The sequence below is a fragment of the Lonchura striata genome, chromosome 24, assembly GCF_046129695.1.
Source record: "Lonchura striata isolate bLonStr1 chromosome 24, bLonStr1.mat, whole genome shotgun sequence".
Taxonomy (NCBI): domain Eukaryota; kingdom Metazoa; phylum Chordata; class Aves; order Passeriformes; family Estrildidae; genus Lonchura; species Lonchura striata.
This window is the reverse complement of record NC_134626.1, coordinates 1,905,937-1,928,309: the sequence shown is the minus strand read 5'-3', so window position 1 is coordinate 1,928,309 and position 22,373 is coordinate 1,905,937. Positions and strand designations below refer to the sequence as shown.

Sequence of the window (22,373 nt, the reverse complement as noted above, 5' to 3'; positions counted from 1 at the left end):
GGAAAAATACATGGTGACAGGTAAATTCTTACGTGAAGCATTCTAAAATTTATCCTGATTTTAGATTTGTTTTGTTATACACTCTAGAAGATAGAAAAATCGTAACAGGAAAAATGTTGTAAGAGACACAGGAAAACTGGACTTGTGTTACTTTGTGCAAGCTTGGATTTACTCCTCACTGTGCAAAGTCCTGTTTTGGCAGCCGTGAATGAGCTGGAGCCAGTGGAGCTCCCTAGTTCAGGCCCTTAATGGCTTTTATGATCCAACTGTGACACTTGTGCTGCTTCCTTTTTGCCTTTCCTAACTATATTTTGGAAATGACAGCCCATTTCTGTTCCCTTGTCTTTGTGTAAACCCCGGTTGCCTTTCATCAGATAATACGACCCGAGCAGATGCTAAATAAAAGATTTCTTTTAAAGGGATGTCATTTGCAGGTGTGGAAATACAAGAGCAGAGGGAGAGTGTCGGAACCCCGGCCTGGTTCAGGGGCTCCGTGTGGTGGAAAAGTCTCTCCTCCAGCCCGAGCTTCCAAAGAAAACTCAGCAGTCTCTGTTGTTTGGTCTCAAGGCAGTTTATTGCGAGTTATCGAAAAGATTTTCTTCTCAGGCTGCTGTGGTTTGCTCACAGCTCAGGCAGAGGCACACACACACCCTGACATCCTCTCTGCTGTCTTCTTCTTCTTCTCTGCCCCCCACCCCTGGCTGCTGCTCTCTTTTATATGATATATTACGTGTTACATGTTTACAGTTTTTCCCAATGCCTATTACCTATATTAAATGCTGCTTTTCTATGTTTTATATGGTACATTATGTTTACATGTTTACAGTTTTTCCCCTATGCCTACTACCTATATTAAATGGTGCTTTTCTACTCTAAACCAATCTGTGAGTGCCAACATCACCAAGAACATGGAGGTAAGGAAGAAGATAGAGGACGAACTGGACTGGCCTACATTCCTCCATCTTAAAACTTCTGACCCCCATATACAAAGTAAAAACCCCCCTGTACAGGTGCTAAAACCCCCCTGTACAGCACTAAAAAATTCTCCCCTCTACTTTGTAACTACTTCTACTATAATATCTAAACTTTTGTGACTGCTTGTTCCACCTTCAAAGTTGGTAACTCATTCCATGGCTCAAACTCAAAATCACAGCTGTTTCCAGCTGCCTGCCAGGTCTAAAATGCTTCTGACCTGGGTCTGGAACCTCCAAAAATGTCTGAGAGACATTTTGAGTTCCAACAGGTGAGGTTGAAAGAGAGGAGCAGCACGCTGGGATTCAGGCACCCACGGTGGAAGGGTGTTTAACACTTGGAGCTGGAGCTGAACGTTCCCAAGCTGCAGGTAGCGAGGCCTTTGGGGACTCAGGTCTGTATGTTTGATACAGCAGATGTGTGTGAATATTTCAGGTTGCTGAGCCATCCTGTGCCTCTCCTGCTGCCTGAGCTCTCCTGAGCTCTCCTGTTAGGCACCAGCCGTGCTGCTGCTTGAGGGGCTGGTGTTGTACCCCCCGAGAGCAGAACCCCTGGAGCAGGCATCTCACCTCGGGCAAGTTTTATCAGCTAGTTTTATCAGCAGTCCATCCTTTTCACAGAGATGGAAGAGAGGGGAGACATTCCATCTGCTGGGGTAAAGAGGTGGAATTCATTAGGAAAAAATTGTTTACGGCACGGCTTTAGCCAGAGGATCTTCCATTTTAGTGTCCTGCCTTTTTATGATAGATTGTGTGAAAGACAAAGCAAGCACTAGGGGCTGCTTGATGTTTTTGTTTTTATGTTTTCATTAAAGTTTAATTGTGTGACTTGTGTGGTGTAACTTCTGGAAATGCCTGTTGCTGTTGGTGGCAAAATGATTTTTGATTTGTTGTGTTTGAATCAGGTGCAGGAGTGTTAAACCTCAAAGAGGTATTCAGACGTGCATGTGGAGAAAAAATATATTTATCTATACGATAGCTTTTGATTAATGAAAGAAAGGAACTGAAACTGCTGTGAGAGAAGAATCTCCTTTATTTGAAAGCTCTTCTGTTCCATCACTAGAACGGAGAGTAAGGGTCTTTAAAATTAGTTTAACTATAATTTATATCCACCATAAGGATGCTCTTGCCTCCTGATCAGTAATGGAGTCTTAAATATAAATGGATCCTTATCTTGCAAACACTCAAATATTTTCTTTACTCACAGGAGGTGTCAAAGGAAAGAGTTCTATAAGGAAAATGGGGCATTTGCATAAGTACCCACAGCATCAAAGAACAGAGAATTTGTATTGCATAAACAACAACAACCACATTAAAATCATACTGCTTTAATAGTTTAGAAAAAATATAACAAAAACATTGAAACTGTAATAGATGTTGCTCTGTGTATCGGTATCGATTTCATAATTTGTGTTGCCTTAATCTTGGGTGGGTGAAGATTAAGAATCTCCACGTAGAGTTATATGTGTGCAATAAGTGGGAACATTGTAAGCAGCTTTCCTTTGCATAGAGATGATTTAGGGCAGAGTGTTTTCTCTATAAAATCTGGGGTTTAGAAAAACAAAAGGGGATCTTTATGGATAAAAATCTTGAAAGGAAAATATCCAATAAACAATGAACGGGAGGAAAAAGCACTTTAAACAAGTTTTACAGACTTGGTGTTGCAGACATGAGAGCAAAGTGACCTCCACATGCACATGTGAAACACTTTTTTCACACTGTCCAACACATAGTTCCCAAAGGAAATTTGGAGCATAAATGGTGGAGATGAAAATGTTGAAGTTTTGTTTGTGTTCTATAATCTAAAACTTTTTATGTATGAAACATTTATACCAGTTTCATTTGAGGTGTGGTAGTTAAACTGATAGTCTGCACTGAAACTGCTTTTTTGGCTCAGTTCAAATTAATTGGTAACAACCTTATTTTTATTTGGATTTTGGAGAAAAGAGGTAGCTCTATAATAAACCATTGCAAGTTTGTATGAAGTGTCTTCCTATGCACCTTTTTAGAAATCTGTGTTTCTGAAATACTGTTAATGAAGGATGAAAAAAAGAATAGAAGGAAATTCACTCTGTAGAGCATTTGTGAATGAAGGTTAACATGCTCATAAAATGATGATAAAAAATTAGCAATGGTCACCTTCAGCTTTGGTTGCTTTGAAACAGAGCTGAGTTTCATCAAATAAAAAGCAGTTCATTCAGACTTGGGGAAAAGAGTCTCACCTAAAACTTTCCCAGCAAGTGGTAGGGATAAACTGCTTTTGCCTGGAAAGAAGTAAGGCTTTCTTGCTCAGTAGTGAGAACTCATTTTCCCCAAAACTGCACCCAGAACTTACAGCTGCTTCCTGATCCAGGTAAGTACTGGTTAGTAAAAAGACATGGACTTTTTTACTCATCATCCTTGAAAAATTCCCTCTATGTTAATTTCTTCTTAGCTGCTCTATTTTTTTAACAGATTTTTTTTGCAGATTTTGTAACTGTACATACTTTGTACATTTGTTTTGTATGTAAGTAGCTTATTCTGGTCTGTAAATGCACACAGCAGAGCAGGCAGGTCTAGAGCTGGGCTCTGTGCTGCTTCACAGAGCATCTGTGTGTTAGGCTGGTACCCTCAAACTGTCTTGCTATTTCAGGAGGCAGAAAATGGTTTCTTTTCTTGCTGGTCATTCTTTCAGTGAGTCTTTATCTGAACCAGATAGTAACTGAAGTTGGTTCTTGGATTGATCCCCTGCTAAGCAGCTTCCCTGTTGTAGGCTGTCATCTTTAACAAAAAATAATAAATTAACTCCCCTCACAAAACACTAGTCATTAAGTGGAAATAGCACTTTCCCCTTAGACTGAGAAGTTTATTTAGCAAAAAAGGGGATAACCCAGTGGTTAGGGAATAGACAGAAATCTTGTAGATTTGACTAAATTGCTGTTTGAGTTTGGTCTGTTTACATTAACTCCTTGTTTTCCACCTTCACTGTGGAGCAGAGAATTCCCTGTGGCATGCAGTAAAGCTGGAATTTTGACTGGGCAGCAAATACATCTGCATATATGCAGCTTTTAGGTCAGAAATCTGAGGATGTCTCTGAGTTCCCATGCACTTGCTCATTTTTTTTTTTTTCAGTGAACCAACGCTGGCTTTTAGAACTAGCAAAAGCAATTACTTCAGTCCAGGGACCAATAGGTGGAAACATGTAATTTTAAAAAATGGGTTTGGTGGTGGGGATCTCTGGGGCTTTGTGTTAGGCTGGAATATCACTGCTGCAAGCGATGGGGTTTGTTCTGTCCTCTGAGCACCAGGGCTGGCTCAGGCTGGGCTCCTTGTGCCATGGGTATGACAGCAGAAAGCTCTGCTGCACATCACTTGAGCACAGGCATATGGGTGAAATGGACCTGTAATGCATAATTGTAACAAGTAACTAGAATACTGCCTATGCACTTCCAAAATTGGCTGGGTTAATAAAACGTGCTGATTGCTCCCTCAGGATATCAAGGGACTGGATGATATTAGTAAGGGTCACCAGTTCAAATCTGGGGCAAGTTAGCAGTGACTACAAGAGCCGTGTTACAGCGTGCTTTTCCGTCAGCTCGCAGGCAGGGATCTCCATCACTGCTGTGTTGGCAGCTGGATTAAAAAGGAGGATGGCTCTGCATGGTGCTGACACAGGTCTTCAGAGATGGCAGGCAGTGCTTTCCCAGTTCTGCTTGGGATTTCAGTCTCCTTTCCAGTGTAAGTTTAAAGCACGAAGCTGCTTATCTATGTTCTCTGGATTCACAGCCCTTAAGTCCCACATCTTTCAAGTCTGTCACCTAATTTATGTAGCACAAAGAGCAATTGGTTTGATTATTTTGTTCTGTTTTTTAAACAAGGATGGTTGATTTCCAAGTTTCCATGAGAAAGGAAAGGTGGGAATGTTAGGCTGTTGCTCTTGCTACTGCTGGTTGTGGGGATTCACTCTGTCCGTCTGACAGAGGGCATTTCTACCTTGAGAGGTAAGTTACCATCACTATACCTGCACAGTGGTGTGCTACATCATTTTTTAAGTAATGTCTTGAGCAATTATATTGTACAAGATTCCCACCTGCACCTCTGGGTGAGCAGAGGTTTCCCTGGGATTGCAGCTTATGCCTCCAGGTTGATGCTGTGCAGGGGTCTGGAGAGGGTGTCAGTATGCTGGTGTGTGTAGAAAATTGGTGGTTCTGGCTAGGCTCTCTGCAATATCCTGCCCCTTCAAGACACATGGGAAGCTAAACAACATGACATGCTGAGAAGGAGGGCAGCTTCTGGTCAGGCACTTGTATTTTTGCTGCCTTAGCTGCTGTTATAAATTCCTCACTCTGGCCTTTCACTTCTGATATTTTTCCCTTGGCCAAATCAAAGACGGTTTTGTTACCTCCGGCTCCCTGCAGATGCGGCAGCTTCAGGCAATGAAATATGCTGCAGCCTTTAAAGGGAGGACAGGGAACCTGCTGCTGGGAATCTCAGATGGAGAAGGGTTCCCGGAACACGAGCGAGGCTTTTGCCTTCGTGCAGCCCTGGCTGCATCCATGTGCAAAACCAGCAAGCCTGCCAGTGTGTGCCGGGAGGATGGATCCAGGTGCTCTGGGGTGCTGTAGGATTTACAGTGGGGATTGAAAAACACACAGCAGCGTGTGTAGGTGGCACTGAGACATGATTGCCTCTCCTTGCCACTCCCCAGTTGGGCAAGCAAGGTCAGCATGACTCCTAAATTAATACATTCTATAATGAAATTGATAGATTTGAGATTAGTTGTAGTATTTCTGCCCAAAAGGAAGAAGGGAAGTAGCTGTGTTTGTTTGAGCTTCCCCTGGAACTAAATATGGAGGAGTACAGTCTTAGTGACAACATGGATTTTTATGGTAGATGTGAGAATGTGTTTTAGGTTCCTGCAGCGTTTCTCTTCTTGTTTTACCATCGGTGTTCAACAAAGTTGGGACTTCAGATTTTTGCTTTCAAACCATTCAAAAGCTTGAATGTATCTGTAGGACTGAGACCCAGATGATAGTGCACAGGAGGGAGAAGAGATGAGTGTTTTGCTGGAGTGATGCTGTGGAGTATGCTTCTGTGCTTCCTAATGTTCAGTGTCTGGGAATGGACAGTACTGAGCTCATTTGCAACTGTGTGACTGCTCATGAAACAGGGAGGCCAAAGGTGCTTTTTTGGTCTTTACTGTCAGTGGTGGGAGCCCTGAAGGGCTACAGTGCAGCACAGCAGGCTCTTAACTCAGGCAGTTCCTAGGGGAATCCCTCTTCTTTCCCCATGAGTGACTGTGCTCATGTCTGGGAGAAGAGGAGCATAAAGCCCAGCTTGGCTGAGAGACATGCCAGGGATTCTGGAATTACTATGATGGGTTTAAGTAATTCTTCATATCTGGCTACATGAATATCATATCCCCATGGACCTGGTAAAGGGTCATAGGACTTGTTTGAGAGCTGAGAATATGAGAGATGGTCTGGAGGCTCCCTAGGGCCATGGGGTCAGGGCCCTTTGCAATCTGTAGGAAATTCCTTTACCCCCTCATGTACGTCTTCAACTGTGGATCCAGCAGCAGCTGTTTGAAGTTGGAGGAAAGGGTGGAAGTTTATCCTGGAGGGCCTGCCCCTGTCAGCAGCCTGGGGTGCACGGAGGAGGGAATCTGGCCGGTGAGCAGGTGAATGCACGCAGAAATGATGCTGGAAGCCAAGGCTAGTCCTGCTGATGTGGCCCTTTCTCCTGCAGCGGATCATAAAATATGGCTCAAATTTTCATTACGGCCTCTATTGATTACCTTTTGGGACAGATGAATTATAGGGAACATTAAATTAAAAAAAAAAAGGGAAATATTTGAATGAGTTTGGGAGGTCGATGCCAGAAAGGCTGACGCACCAAGCCTTGCCGACATTTTCCTGCTTTGTGGATCTGCTGGGCCCTTCCCACGGTCCCTCCTGGGGGAACCTGACCAGGGAGCTCCCCTGGTTCCTTCCAGCTGCCCTTGGGGAGCAGCGGGCTCTGCAGGGGCCATGGGCTAGGCCAGGGGACAGCTCAGAGGTGCAGAGTGGCTGGAAGTCTTGGGTGCTCTTCCAGAGTCCTGCCCCAAGCCACAAGTTCTGCCTTCTCTGGGAGGTCACCCCAAGGAACTTCCACTTAGACAGCAATTCACGAGTGTCTGTCTGGCACCTCCTTTGGGATTCTTGAACAAAAGGAGAGAATGAAGGGCTGGGGAATGGCCAGGGAATCAATGGGAAAAAGCCAGGTCATTGTATTTGGTGACACGTTTGGATCTGATGTAAATACATGTGTGGAGGCCAACAGGAATCCTAAAAGCAGTGATGGGCTTTGCAAGGTTTCCCTCCTTCCCTGCACCAAGGGAAAGGTCATTGCCCTCATCTCTCCTGTGCTGAGGGGTCAGTACTCCTCTCTGCAGGGTTCATGGAGCATAGGAAGTAATTCTTGGTGGGGTTTGTGGTCAGGGACCTTTGGCTTCATGCAAGAGAAGTGTCAGGATTGAATCATCCCACTGTTAGTGTGAAGCACACTGAAGTCAAAGCAGCCAAAGAAACTTCTGGCTTCTCACCTGGATCTGGCCAGTTCTGGTTTTGAGGATGATCCTTGAACTTTGTTCCAGTGGATTTTCTATGCCTGCTCAGTTTCTCCAGGTTGTACCATATGTCACACAATGCTCTGTCCAGGAGTTGGCTTGGTAAGGCTTTGTCCTCTGCTCACTTCCCTGTGTGTGTTCCATGAGAGTGTTTGAAATCCTGTAACCTGAAATGCAGCTTTCAGCAGCTGGCTGTGGGGAATAATGGATGTTGCCCCTTTGAAAAGAACCACAGTTCAGAGCACTCTTCCATTCTCCCAGTGGTGTCTGGAGCAGACACACAGGAGCTGGGGTGGCTGTAAAATCCCTTCTTGGTGCTTTGTTCCTGGATTGTTTTCTGTCAGTCAGGCCAGCAGCCAGTGCTCCTGAGGAATTCTCTGTTTTCTTTTCTAAGACTGAGAAGAATGCAGCCAGGGTCCCTCTCCAGCCACCCACAAGACAAACATCTCCCTCCCAAATGCTCATCTGTGTCTGGACACGGGCTCCTGTGTGGCACAGTCCTCATATTCCACTGCTGCAGAGAAATGTGGGGGGACACCCCTTGTCCCCTCACCTGCCGCCACCACCAGCTGCTCTCCTGCGGGTCAGATCGAGCACCTAAAGCATGATCTCTGCTTTTGGGATATTTTTTTTTTTTTTGCTGCAGGGGTGCCCTTTTTCACTTATGCAGGCAGGTTCCCAGTCGCCTGGTCAAAAAGCCATTTGGGTGAGTTCTGCCAGTGCACCGTGCTGGGCAGCACTGCCCTGCTGACCTGGAGGTCTGCTTGGAGCACCTTGTGCCTTCTTTGGTGTGTCTGTGTGACCTGTGAGATAAACCAGCAGCTCTCAGGTGTGGGCATTGGCCCTTGCTCGTGGTGCTGGGGAGCAGGAGCACCGCTCTGAGCGCCGAATGCACAGTTGCATGTTTGTGATTCACTTCCTTGCAGATCCCTGCTGATTTCACAAGACATCCACCAGGCTTTGGCTTCACCTGGGCAAATGCAAAAGGTGGTGGTTTCCATGGCTCCGCAGCCTCGCTCGGCCGGCACACCCTTTTTGTGTAAGCTGGCTCCCTGGAGTCGATTGTTTTTTGGCAAACAGCTTCATAAACTCCTCCAACAATTAAACTGGAAAGAAAAAAAAAAAAATAACCAAACCAAACACAACAAAGCCCATGTATTACGGCGTGAGACTGCAGACAGGTTGAAGCAATTCCCCCGCCAGCTCTGTCCCCTCCAGCTCTGTCCCCTCCAGCCCCCTGGGCCAGGCAGGGGAGCAGCCCCAGCTGCACTTGCTGGACTTCGTTTGGGAGGTGCCTGGGCTGCCCCAACTCACCGAGCTGCACTGAGCTAACAAACATGAAGGAAAAGGTCATGTTATTCACTTTTATTTTTTTTCAAAGCTGCAAACATCCCTCTCTCTGGGAGGGGAGGCTGCACAGATGCCAGCTCAGATTAATTTAAATATTTACCAATCCCTTTTTTTTTTTTTTTTTTAATTGTGTGTTTGTGTTCTGTTTGTGTCCCATAAAATACCTGGTGTTTTGGGCGTACCCCGTTTGCAGGGTGCATGAGATCACACTGGAAAAATGCAGTGAAAAACATTTTCATGCCACGACACATCAAATAGGATTTTGAATTAAGATGAAGATTTTTTTCCCTCTCTTTTTATCTCTGAAGTTTGGGTGAAAGGGTCTTCTTTTTCCGTTTCTTTTCAAAATTCTTTTATTTAACTGGGAAGAAAAAATGTTACGGAAATCCTTTAAAAGTTACTTTTGCTTTATCTCACCATGTCAAACATCAAAGGCAGCTGTTGGTGCTGGTCACATACATACATTAGTGTGTGTTTCTGTGCTGCTGGCTGGCTGGTGGTGTGTTCCAGCAGGTAGGCAGTGAGCAGGGAAGAAATGCAGAGTCTGGAAGCCAGAGCCAGCTCTGGGCTCCTGAGTGTGTGACAGCGGCTCCTTCCCTGCCTGTCATTCCTGTCTGTCAGACTTGCTTTGGGTGCTGTCTTTGCTGTTTGTGCAGCCCTGGCACAGGAGTCTCATCTTGTTCAGAGTGATGGGTTTCTGCTCTGACACTCCCAGGTGAGTTTCCCACTGAGCTTTTCAGGGCAGTGACCCTTTGGTGGGTGTCCCAGCACCCCAGGGCACAGATGCTCGTGGGTTTGTGTGCCCCAAGGGCTGAGTATGGCCCAGGATTCAGTCTGGAGGCATGTTGTCCTCTTTGGTATGGGATTTTCTATATGCTTTTTGGCCATGGAGACCCCTGGGAGGGAAGTTTTCTTTGTGGATTCAAGTAATGAAAGCACTACTGGTGTTCATGCACCTCATTTCAATTGCTTTCCATGCTCATTGGGTCATCATCTGATCCCATCTACATCTGGGAAAGTACAGAGCTGTTCTGTGGAAAAATGGAGCATCTCCAAACAGAATGGTACTGCTGGGATCAGGATCCAGCCACCTCCTCTCTTGGCCCAAAGCACGAGTCTTCTGCAAGGGCTTTTGCACCTGTAAAGGATCCCAGCTCAAGCCTCCCCACTATGAGCAGCAGGTCTGGAACCTCTGGGTCATGAGAGACTTGGGGGTGATGGGGCAGAGGCAGTGACACCCCTGCAAGCTCCTGGACCACTGGGAAGTTGGCCCACAAGCCAGATGTCAATGCTGGGACGTTGGGCACAGCTGCTTTGTTAAAAGCCCCAAGGCTGTCACTGGGGCTGGGTAGGATATTTGTATGGGGATTTCTGTGCAAGAGGGGATTGGCACTGCTGCAGTGTGAATCCTGTGTTCCTTTATTCCTGCTCTGCTGTGCAGAGTGGAGAAAAGAAGGGGAAGAATCAGAGTGGATGTGCAAGGAGGGCAACAGTTGGCTTGCCTGAGCCAATAGCCATAATTTGAAATTGGACCTGTTACTTTTGAGGAATGTAGGGCAGTGGAGGAGAGATGTGTGAATGTCAGCTCTTGCCTTGGTGTCCTAGGAAAATGTCAGAGCACAGGATGGCAAGGAGCAGTACTTACCCCACAGCTTCAACCCCACCACTGCACTCTTTGATCAGTTTTTACTTTGCTATTCCTTCTGCTTCTTGCTGTAATTGTTACAAAATCTCTGTGCTTTGGGAGGGGTCCAGGACTCCAGGGCCCAATTGCATCTGCCCTGATTCAGAAAGTGGGTCATGCTGCTTGGTCTGGGAAGAAGATACTCATCTTGCTTAGCATGATATTTATTAGGAGATAGAGGAGGGAACGCAACCACGCTGTTGCCTAGAAAATTGCTCTGGGGGGATAGCAAAGGACTTGTGAGGGCAGAGCATGTAAAGTTCTCGTGCATCCAGTGCCTGCTGCAGCCTTGCCGTGTTCCCTGTGCCTGTAGTGCCTGGGACCTGGTGGGGGTGGCAGGACAGCAGTGGAACTGGGGGTGAGGAAGGGATTTGTGGCTGCTCACTCAGCAGCTGCCAGGCAGTGATGGGCTCTTTGCATTTCTTGGAGGGTAGAGAGAGGGAAAGGCAGTATTTAGTTTCTTGATAAAGCCATAATGTTTCACAGTCAACCCAAACTCACTGGGGTTTGCTTCTGGACGAGCCACCAGCACCCTCTCCAAATACTTGGCAAAGTGTGACATAGTGCCCTGTAAAGGCAAAATCTCTCCTGCAGGAAGCAAGTAGAAAGCCCTGATGGAAAGTAATTTACTCTGTGCTGTGTCTATCTTTAATTAAGCAACAGAGAGAAGGAAACTCAGTAGACAAAGCAGATGATGATGGGTCCAGCATTGTTGCAGCAGGGTCTCTCAGCAGGGACAGCCTGACTTGGGGCAGGGAGGGTGGAGGGGTAGAGGGGAGGTAGGAAAGCACAGCTGATCCTGCCAGGCTGGCTGGGCCTGTGCTGCTGCTTGCTGTGAAATCACCCTCAGGATTATCCAAAGGAAGAACTGGCAACTCGAGTAACTTGGAGGGCCGGATCCTCAACTCATTTAAATTGGCATGACTTCACTAAAGCCACCGAAACTGCGTTGATTTTACACCAGGTGAGCATCTGGTGCAGAATCTGCTGAAAGAATAAGACAAAGAGGGCACAAAACAGAGGTTAGGTAGAGCCCACTTACAAGCCTGGGGACTCTTGGGCTGTGCTGAGTGGAGGGTGGGTCAGCACATCATTTCCAAATGTCTTGGACAGCTTGGAAGGGCTCTGAATTCTTGTGGCCATGCCAAAACACTGCTCCCTCAGGGGGGGAGGTGGACCCTCCTCTTTGCTGTACTTTGGAGCACGTGTTGGCAGGAACTGGTGAGAGTGTCAATGAGAGTGTCACCCTGCTCACTGACACTTGGTCACCTGGCCTGTCACGGACCCTCGGCGCATCCTCATGGCTGCTCTAAACTTGGCACATCTTTTCCTTTACATCCAAAATCACTTGTATCCCTTGCAGCGTGTAATGCCACTGACAAAGGCTGACCAGCAGCTGTGGCTCAGCCTCACACCACTGCCACCACAAGTTCTAATTTTGCCAAGCCTGTGAGACGATGGAAGGAAAGTTCTCGCTGTAGCAAAGGACAGGAGGCAGTGTCCATGTCCCAAATCCTGCTCCATTGGGCAATGTTTGGTACACGCGTGCAGAAATTGTTGGTTCCTGGTGTGGTAGGGCAGTTGGAAGCACCTTGTTCTTAGGTGGGGTGTTACGGGATGTACACAAGCAGGTATGCTGTCACATGTTTTTTAGAGGTTGTTTGCTGAAACACCAGGCTCTTGGGACCTGTTGGGATGCCCAGAATTCCCTCCACGCACTCACGTCCGGGGTGGATCTGGATAGAGTTTTAGCAACTCCCATTGAAGCAGCGCAGGGCCGGAAGTGAAGAAGGGATAAAATATCCAGCTGAAACTCCTGTAGGATGTAATTACCTGAGCTGGAAGCTGGCCAGGACAGCAGGCACTGTGCATCATCTGCTGGTGCTATCAGAAGCACCCAGCACTGCAGGAAAGGGGGTCAGGAGCAAGGAGTGATGCTCCTGTGAGGACAGGACTGCTCCTGGAGGCTGCCTCTGTGGGCATTCAGCAAAACCATTTGTGGAGTCACTTGGTGTTTGTTACCATTTCTGTTCTGTGCAGGTGCCATGGTGCCTGTAAAATGCTCTTGGGAAGCTACAGCCCACAGATGGCTAGCCTTATCCTGACACCCATTCAAATGCTTCTACTTTTCCATTTAAAAGAGGAAAGAACCTTGAATAAAAAAATCAAAAAACAAAACAAAAAAAAACCCACCCCAGCAACAAAACAAACAAACAAAACAAACAAAAAAAAATTACAAACCAACAAAAACCGCCACCACAACAAAAAAACCCCAAAAAACCCGAAAAAAAACTGTCCAGAAAAAAAAAAACTCACAAAAAAAAAGGAAATTGACTTCCCAAAAATTACACTAAGCTAACACTGGAGGCCTGGCACAAATCCATGGCAGCCAGGAAACTCAAAATTAACCAGTGCACTCCCATGGCTGCTAGGAAGGGCTGTATTCCAGCAGGACAGGCTGAAGCTTTCACACTTGGGGATGAAAGTCCTTCATGTGTCTCTGAAGTGCAGCAGAAGGTGTTTTCATGCACCTCCATGCATGCCAAACATCTCCCCCGTCTCCAGCCCAGCATTAGATGCAGGGGCAGCTTTATTCTTTGGGGAGAAGGTTAGCAGCAGGCTCCTGCTGCTCGGATGTGCCAGGTGACAGCAGTCCCTGCCTAGGGCTCCTTCCCCTGGACTTTTCCCCGTGGGCTCCGTGTTGGTGGAGCAGGGATGGAGAAATGCAGCCGGGACCTGCAGGCTGCTGCTGAGGGCATTTACAGCCGAGCCCAGGTTACAAGTGAGGACAAGGTTGACTCTTCATTCTCCCTTGCACATGAGGCAGCAATCCATAAATCAGCGTGACTGACGGCCTGAGCTCGGCTGAGGCAGGAGGACGGGAGGAGAAGCGGGTCAGGGCAGGGGCAGCTCTGGGGCTGGGTGAGCTGCTGGCCCCGAGCCTCTCAGGAAGAGCCTCCCAGCAGAACCTGCAGCTGGAGTGGCAGCTCAGAGGCAGCCAGAGTGGCATGGAAGGAGCCTGGTGGAAAACCTGCTGCGGGCTGCTGGGCCTGGGCTGATGCTCAGCGCGGGATGGCTGCGGCTGCGCTTTTCACTCATCAGTGGAAAAGCGTGGAAGGAGCTCCTGGAGCTGCAGCTGTGGGGGCTGGCACCGAGGGTGTGCCAAAGGGCCAGGCAAGCCTCTGTGTGCCCGGCTCTCCTGGCTTGCCACCCTGCCTTTGCCATGACTTTTCACAGCTTTGGGGTACTGCAGACAGCAGACCTCATGACAGAGCATTGATAGCATCTCATTGCAGGGGCTGGGGGAGGTCAGGATGTGTTAAGGCTGAAAATATTTACAGGTTTTGAAGTTGAAACACAAACAGGAAAAGCCCTTTAAAAAGTGAGTGTAGTGGATATTCAAAACAGGAATTGCCATGGAAACGCCACAATATTTGCCTAAATTGACACAAAGGTTGCTGGTTTCAGGGTTCTGACTTCTTTGGCTCCATTTTCTTTGGCCAGACACCTATCACAAGTTGATCTCAACAGCCCTCTTTTGTTTTGCTTCTTTTATTATTGTCCAATGGAAATTTAAAAAAAAAAACCCAACAACAGAACCTTCCAGTCTACAAATCCCACCTCATAGAAGAGCCTGAAGCTTCTGAGCTTCTGACAAAGGTTGGAGCTAAGACATTTTATAATTTTGGAAGTGAGGTAAAAGTTATTTTATTTTTATCTGTGCATTTGTTCATTTCCTTCAATGCAAGAGTAGAAGGGAATTGTCTTAAATGTCTAGGGAGAGCAGGGAGAAGGGTCAAACCTGTTGCAAAGGTAGCAATATACAGCCAAGGAGCACAGGATTTTTGCAGTCCAGCTCTTAAACCAAAATTTGAGAGATTTAGCTGTAGTTCCCAGTTCTGCCTCAGATTTGCCAAGAGAGCTTTGACAAGTCCTTTAATTACTGTGGGCCTCACTAAACTGCAAATAATAATTCTCCTTTGTCTCATCTGGTTGTATGTGTAACATTTCTGGGCATGAGATTTGATGTGGGGGTGGACAAGGAGTTCTGTGCTTCTGGATTCCCCCCAGAGGAGGGATGGCAGCACAGGCTCACGTGGGCAGGAACACTCAGCTGCCTACAGGTAGAAGCTGTTGGCTATAAGTTGCTTACTATAGGCTGCTTCTGCCACTGACTGACCTGGATTTATTTTCTGGGGAAAGTTGGAGTGCACAGCCCACCAAGTAGTCACCTGGGTGGTTTGTAGCTTGGCTTTAGAGTTTGAGTAGCACACGTGGCACGCAAGGAGATGGGATGCAGTGTGTTCGGGAGGCATGAAGTGCCTTGCCCTGCTGGCCTGTTGTGTGTGACCAAGGGCTCAGGTCTGTGGGTGGCTGCAGCATTCGAGGCTGGCGTCACTGCTTGTGCTCGTGATTCACCTGAGCTGTGGTACTGCTCAGTAAGGAATATTCATTTCCTTTTGAAACTCTCCTCAGGGAAAAGAGACTTCACCAAGTGAAGGGAGGCCATCTAATTCACACTGTCTTCACCTGAGACCACCTCCGAAACAAAGAACCTGACTTCTGTCCTGGCTTTGTACACTGGAATGGACCTTGAAGCCTGTGACTTCTCAATGCAAGGTAGTAGCTTTTTTTCTGTGCTCCAACTGAAGCAGGACTGGAGGGAGTGATTTTGGCTCTCCAGAGCTTTCATTCCAGTAACTGGGAAATCTCTAGCCTATGAAGTTTGAGAGAGCAGTGGGAAGGCAGTGGCTCAGGTGGTAAATGCATGGTGGGCTGTTGTTTGGGCTTGGGCTGGCTCACAAGCAGGGCTGGGTTTACCCCTGCCATCACTGCCCACCTCTGTACAGCCACCCAGCTGACACAGCAGGGTGCTGCTTTGAGCAGCTCTTTCTCTTCACCTCCTTCTTCCCAATGAGCTGCTGTGCAGTATGAACACTTGGCTAAGTAATCCACCCAGGAGTCCCCTGGGTTAGTATTGTGTGGGACAGTTTCTGACTGACTTGTTTCACAAAAGGAGTTTGAGGATGTCTGTGGTCACGGTGGGTAACTCAGAGCTGTGAGGGGGTGGGACTCTGTTTCTAAAAGCTCTTTTACTTTCTTCTCCGCTTGGCTGCCATCACAGCTTCTCTGCAAGACAGGTATGACACAACAGTAGGATACCAGATTTCTTCTCAATGGGTTGGAGATTTGGGAGGTACCTGTGGCACTGCCATACTGCTGCAGGTGGAAGGGGCTGAGGATCCTCGCTGTGTCTGGCCTTTGCATGACTTTATATGTGCTCTGTAGGGCAGAGAGGCATTGTCAGGGGCTATCTCCATGCCTTGCTGACATCATTAAATGCTGGTGATGCCTGAATAAATGAAGATCAGCAACTGAAGTGCCTGAGGGGATTCTGTATCATCATCTTCCTCTATTTTTTGTGTCATAAACGATACCTGGGCAAAGCAGGGTGTCCAAAGCTGTTGTGAATTGCAGGTGCAGCTGAGACCTGGACTGGAAGGGTGTGGGTAGAGGGACTGTCTTGGCTGAAAAGAGGGGAGATGAGAATAGTCTCAGGACTCAGATGTCAGCCTGGGGCTCCAGCAATCCCTCTCCATTGCTGGCTGTGTGGGGCACAGAGGAATTTATTCATGTTCTGAGTGCCCTAGCCCTACCTGAAAGAACAGCAGCCATGATACTCTAAGGCTCAGTAGGTCTTAGCTCTTGCCATGTGTTCAGAGCTACAGACCTGAGTGCTTTCAGTGAGTCTGCCAGTAAAGAGTGTGCTTCAGGATGGGATATGGGTGAGCTGTGCCTTCCCACACCTTCCTCGTGCTGAAACACCTCCAGGGTCTGGCATGCTTTATTTGGAAAGCCTGGTTTTGAACTATTAATGTAGCAAACTCTGGCCTTTATCCCTGTGTGAGCTGCTCTGGTGCTTGTGTCCCCTTTTAGAGCAGTGCCATCCCAGGCCTCCAGAGGCAAGAAAGCTTCCCAAATAGGAGCTCTGCCTGAGGGAATAAGGTAAAGGAACATGAAGAGCCTTGAGGTTTTACCAAATAAAACACAAATTCCCAGGTTTGACTGCAGCAGGTGAATTTTCCACCAAACACCCTTGTGTGCCTCTCCAGAGAGGTCCAACATCCAGGGGGAAAACACAGTGCTGAGGATGCTGCCTCATAGGTTCTAGGTGATTTTTTCATCACCAAGGAGCTTTTCCTGTGACCCCTGTCACGGGTTTCTGCTTGTGTAGCTCCTGATACTGAAAACCCTGTTTTTTCCATCTGATCTGGACCTGGGATGAGCAGAACCTCTAAGATGAGAAGGTAAGAGGAGATTTCCTGATACATCAGGAATTCTTTAAATGCTGAAGTGATCCTTGTGGTTCAGGTTCTTGCAAATCAGTTATCCTTTTCCACATTTGTCTCCTCCCAGTACCTACTGGGTGCATTGCTGAGTGTCCTTCTGGGGCTGCTTCCTGAGGGACAGTAGCTCATTAGTGACAATAGAAATATTTCCCTGGACTCCAACTGTTTTCTGAGGTCCCCCTAGTTCTACAAACATCACTGCAGTGAAGGAGATGCATTTAGCCTTTCAGGCATGTGGCTTTGTGATCTCTCGTGCTTTGGACTAGAAATCCCTGTGTTCCAGCCTTCTGCCCTAGAGCAAGTTGTATGGCTTCTACTTTCAAAACAAGCTCAATTTACTTTGGGCTACAGAGGCTGTTTGCACGTTCTCCAGAGCCCATCCCTAGGCTGTGATTGCTTTTTCACTGTTTATAAGCACAAGCTGACTGTTTAGTCCTAGAGCTATAAGGGTTGGAGGGAGTTTTCTTGTTCAGTTAATGAAGGTAGGCTTTTATGCGGGGGGAAAAGGCTAAAAAAATTGTAGGATAGGGAATAGAAATATCTGCTCTGTGTTTGAATTTGCAAAATATTCCCCCCATTTAAACCCTAAAGTAAAGCTAAATTTGTGGGTTAGCTTGGACTGATGGAGTTATTTTTGCTAGGATCCTTGGGATTACTGCATGGGCACGGCTGCAAAGGCAATGAGATGGGAACACTGCCTTCCACAGAAGTGCAGCTGGGCCAGCCCAACCAGCCCTGACGGCTCAGATCCTGAGCTGGGCTGGGGAATATGAAACAGCCTTGCAAAATCATTGTGGAAATTTACCCACCTGTGTATGAAATCCACTTGCCTACCTTTGCCAGGAGGAGTTTGACTTGCCCATTAAAATACACATCTATTTATGTATTACATGTTCTGTGAGAGAAATTTTTCCCAGGCAGTTACAAAACTCCGTCTAGACTGTCAAGTGTGGCATCTGGTGGTAACATGCCATATACATATATCTGAATATATCTCCTGCATCACCCTGCTTGGGAGTTAATAGCACATACCTGGATTACAGCGAGGCCTTTCCGTTTGCAGCACTTATCCTTGGAGAAACGCTTGGACCGGTTCCTGACAGGGAGCTGCTCTGAATGGGGCTCTGCCCAGCTTGCTTCCACCAGGGACAGCCAGGCAGGCATTTCCACGCTGCGTGTCCTGGCCCGTGGCCCCACAGTTCAGGTGGGCTGGAGGCAGCAGTTCCCAGGCACAGCTCTTCCAGCAGGGCTGAGCAGAGGGGAGGGAAGATGTTAAAAGCCTGTCTGGGTAAGAGCAGGGTTGTCACATCCATCTGCTCAGGCCCTGACGAGCAGCTGATCCATATTGTTAACATATTGCCTGCCATATGGGCTAGCTCAGCTCTTCAGGAACGCTTGGGAGACCTGACCTCTAGTGTGACAAGATGTGAGCATGAAGGACGAGTTGACAACAGCCCTTGGGTCTTGGAGTGTGAAACCATGTTTCAGCCACTTCCGCTGCCTTCCCTGCACTCATTCCCGTGCTGCCTGTGCCTCCTTTGCTCCGTCTCTTCTGTCTCTCTGGGGATTTTTCCCCTCCCTCCCCTGTTTTCTGCATCCCTGGTCTGCGCTGGATCAATGACCTTCACTCATAACCAGACTGGACAGTTCTGACTGCCTCCCCCGGGCCTTCCATCAGATGTTTCGTTGGGAAGCTGAATGGGGAGAAGTCAAAGGAGAGGAAAGAGGATCATGTGCTTGGCAGGCCTTAGAGCTGTCCTTACCATATCTGCTCTGGGAACAGGGCCGAAGACTGATCCCCTAAGATCCTTAGCACCTCCTGCTCGCTCGGATAGCAGCGTACGCTCCCGTAACCTTTTGATGGAGGGTGAAGTCCACCAGTGGGGTCTAGGCAGGTCGAAAGGTCTCAGATGTTCAGGAAAGGGCCTTGATGCCAGAATTCAAGGTGAGAACACTTAAAAGGTCTTGAGAGACACAGAATGAGTCAGTTTAGAAATAAAGGTAAGGGCAGCCCTAAGCCCTTCCAGAAGCCCTGCAGTGGTGATTTTGCACCTCCTCACGAGGGGGGATAGTTGTTTGAGGGGCAAAAGCTGAAGATGTGTTCTAGCAGTGAGGGAGTTGGCTGAACAGGATCCCTTCCAGTGCTGAACAAGGCCTGACTACAGAGCCTGAGCTGCAGTTAGGTGCAATCTCATGTGTTTGGGTATGTGGAGCAGCTTAGCCCTAAAGAAGCCCAGGGCTTCCCTGGAGGATGGCAGTTGCCTGGGTGACTGTCACACTGGAGACCAGCCTGCCCCAAAAATTCAGACAGATAAAGGGATGTTCAGGAAGACTGGAGGAGACAGGACTGAGGCAGGCCTTCGTGGGTTCAGACCTTGCTTTCCCTGTCACCTCCAGTTGTTCTTTTGAATTCGTGATGTCCTCAGTCTCCTGGAGCTGCTGCTTATGAAGTTGGCTGTCTCCTTCCTAAGGCTTCTGTCTTCACAGTTGAAATTTATATTTATAGAGGTTAAATCCTGGTGCTACGGACAAGCACCAGTTTTACTGTAAACTTCAGTGGCATTGGGATTTCAGCCTTGACTGCTCAGAAGGGGATTAAGATGTATCCAAATATTTTTTACCCATCAGCTCTGTCAGACCTGCAGGCATGACTCATTTGTATTTTAGTGTCCCCAAGTAAGGGTTGCCTTATTTTCACATATTTGTCCTGTGAAAATCATTCTCCTCCAAAAAGCTGAGCTTTTGCCCTGCTCTTCATAAAGGTTTTAGAGCTGTTTAGATGCTTTCATTTCTCTCCTTCCCCATATACCTGCAATTGCACTGATCTTTAATAGTGTTTATTTGTAGAGAGGAGCCCACTGAAATATTGCAAAATAAAACACAGTGATGAGTCGTGGTTTATTTACCCAAGCTTAACTGATGTAACAAACCTGATTTTATGTTAATAATGACTCAGAAGCAGAGCTGGGAGGAGAAGCCAGATCTTCTGATTCCTTTAACCATCCAACAGTATTTCTTCCTGTCCTTAGATCCCATGGCAGTTCTCTGCGCTGGGATACAGGCAGTAGTTCTGTGGCACCCTGATAAAACATCTGGCTGAAAGAATAATAACAGTGCTTTGTGGGTTTGCAGGGTTCCATTAACATTTAGGAGCACTTTCAGCTCTGGTAGCCCCTGTGTATACATTGTCTGTCTGTCTGTCTGTCTGTCTCTCTGTCAGGCAGCTCTCCAGCCAGCAGGGACGCTGACCTGCAGAGTTCCTCAAGGAAAACCAGTTGGAAAACACTTGGAGCAATCAGTGCTAAGTACGCACATGAGTGTTTGAGGGAAATGCATGTTCAAAATGCAGATCATAGAAATCTGTTGATAAAACCAAAAAATGTTAAAAATGAACAAATAGTGTAAAGTGAATGGTAGCAGTTCTCTGATGTCTTCTGCTGGGGCTCATTCCAGAGCTGGTGCTCAGCCCATGGGCAGTGCTGGAGGTGAGGCTTATCTCACTACTTGAGCTGAATATGGAAAGGCTGTTTTAGCATATTGCCTCTGACAAATTATGTGGTAGTGCTGAGGCTCTTTTTTGCTATTACTGCAGTTATATATTAACTATTAAGAGCTACAGGTGAGCCATCTGCTGATGTACCAGAGCTGCATTTCTTGTCAGCAGAACTATCCTGATTTTTGCCAGGGCAGTTTACCTGTCCCAGTGTCTTTCTTGTGATTGCTGCTGAGTTTGTCTAAGCTGTACGTTGATAGAACATGCAAGAGAAATGGGGAGAGGACAAACTAAGGTGAGTTTGAAAGTAAAATGAGCAAACAATATTGCTAGCCTTGTCCTTTCAGAAGTCAAAAGCTACTCTCCTCCTCCCTGCAATTATAAGACTTAATAATACCAACGTTTCTATGGTTCAGCATGCACACAGATCACATTTCAGGTTGTTGTGCCCTGAAAGTGGGAGAACAGAGGGAGCAAAGGGAGGGATAGCACTGTGCACACATTTTTGTACAAAACAAAAATCTTACGTAACTTGCAAGATCTCAGACTTCAAGAAAATCATGAAGATTTACAAGGTTGACAAGAGTTGTCACATAGGAGCAATTTTTACTTGGTTACCATGTCTCTGTAGTATGCTGACCTAGAGAACAGCCTGTTCAGGAGCCTGGTTGCCATCTTCCCTTGCCAGGGCTAGTTACAACAGGAGCTGAAGCCAGTTGCCCCAAAAGCCAGGAATGATTTTTTTGGTAGACTTGTTTTACCTAGGGCTATCTGGCAGTGGAATAGTGCAGATCCTACCTGAGCTGCTCACACATGGTGTGGAGCAGAGAGAGTTTTTGCTCTCTGCATCCATCTTTGAGGAGCTAGGAATTGGACATCCTTGATCCCTGATACAGGAATAAAGTGAGGAGAGCTGCTTGGCATCATCTGCTGCTGCAGCACAGTCTAGGGCTCTGGCTTTCCCCACAAAAGGCTCCTTTCTTTACCCATGAGACTTTTGTATCCCTGGCTTTTCCAGCCCAGAGGAAGCTGCTGGACCATGAGGGGTGCTTCCTCTTCCTGTCCCTGACTCCCTAAGGCTCCTAACCTGTGGGAGACTTTTCCAGGGGGAAAAAACAGTTATCCTTCCCCAGAACCAGGTAGCCAGGCAGAGCCTGAACAAGGAGCAGGGGCATTTCACATGGATTTGGAGAGCATTGAGCTCTCAGGCTTTTGGTCCAAGTTTTGAAAATCCACACAATGTCCCTCTAGCAGAGTTGCTTCTCCTTTCTCAGCTGCAGAGAAAGGTGAAAGTGTTTCCCAGGACCCCACCAAGTCAGTGACCTACCAACTTCTGTCCTTGCTCTTTGAACCCTGCCACACTGGCTGTCCTCCCATTATCCTCCTCTGTTTGCTTCTTCCTCATTCCCCTGTGCCACTTTTTATGGGTTCACCAGAAAGGAGGGGAGATTTTTCTTCCCCTTGTTTGCTTCACACCATTACTCCCATCTGTTCATCCAGGCTCTTAGTTCCTTTGTTTTTCAGAGTCATGTGGATTTGGGTGCAATTTACTCTCTCTGGGATGCTCTTCTGGACAGTGCTGGTGTGGGGAGGAGGTCTGGTTCACAGGCCAGCACCAAGGGTGGGGGAAATGTGCATCATCAAATTAATCAAAAAGTTCCCCTCCAGAAATGCTAATGGGGGGAAAGCAATTAAAGCAGCCTGGTTTTTATTAAGTAATCTGTGTTAAGAGCTTGTAATGAAGTTTAGTGCCGTTGTGACTTGATATTTCAGCTTCATCGGTTTGAGTCAAAACAATCCAAAGTGGGAAAGGAGCAAAGAGATGAGCTGCTCCCCAGCATCTGTAGTGCTGATTCTTGTTCCAGCTCATTCTTGCAGATTCCCAGTGTAATGCATAGGAGACAACTCACTCTTTATCCTGCTCAGGATGAGAAAGGGA

General features: G+C 47.2%; 1 protein-coding gene across 3 annotated transcripts in view; it reads left to right on the top strand.

The window, feature by feature from the left end:
* Positions 1 to 22,373, top strand: part of CASZ1 (castor zinc finger 1) — a 191,428-nt gene that overhangs the window by 21,421 nt on the left and 147,634 nt on the right. For 2 of the 3 annotated variants that reach the window (XM_031506617.2, XM_077788100.1), the window contains exon 2: positions 15,068 to 15,211. The exons of the other annotated variant lie outside the window; for it this stretch is intronic. The gene's annotated coding sequence lies outside the window, so the exon portion shown is untranslated. The remainder of the gene's footprint in view (positions 1 to 15,067; positions 15,212 to 22,373) is intronic. 3 annotated transcript variants of the gene reach the window in all.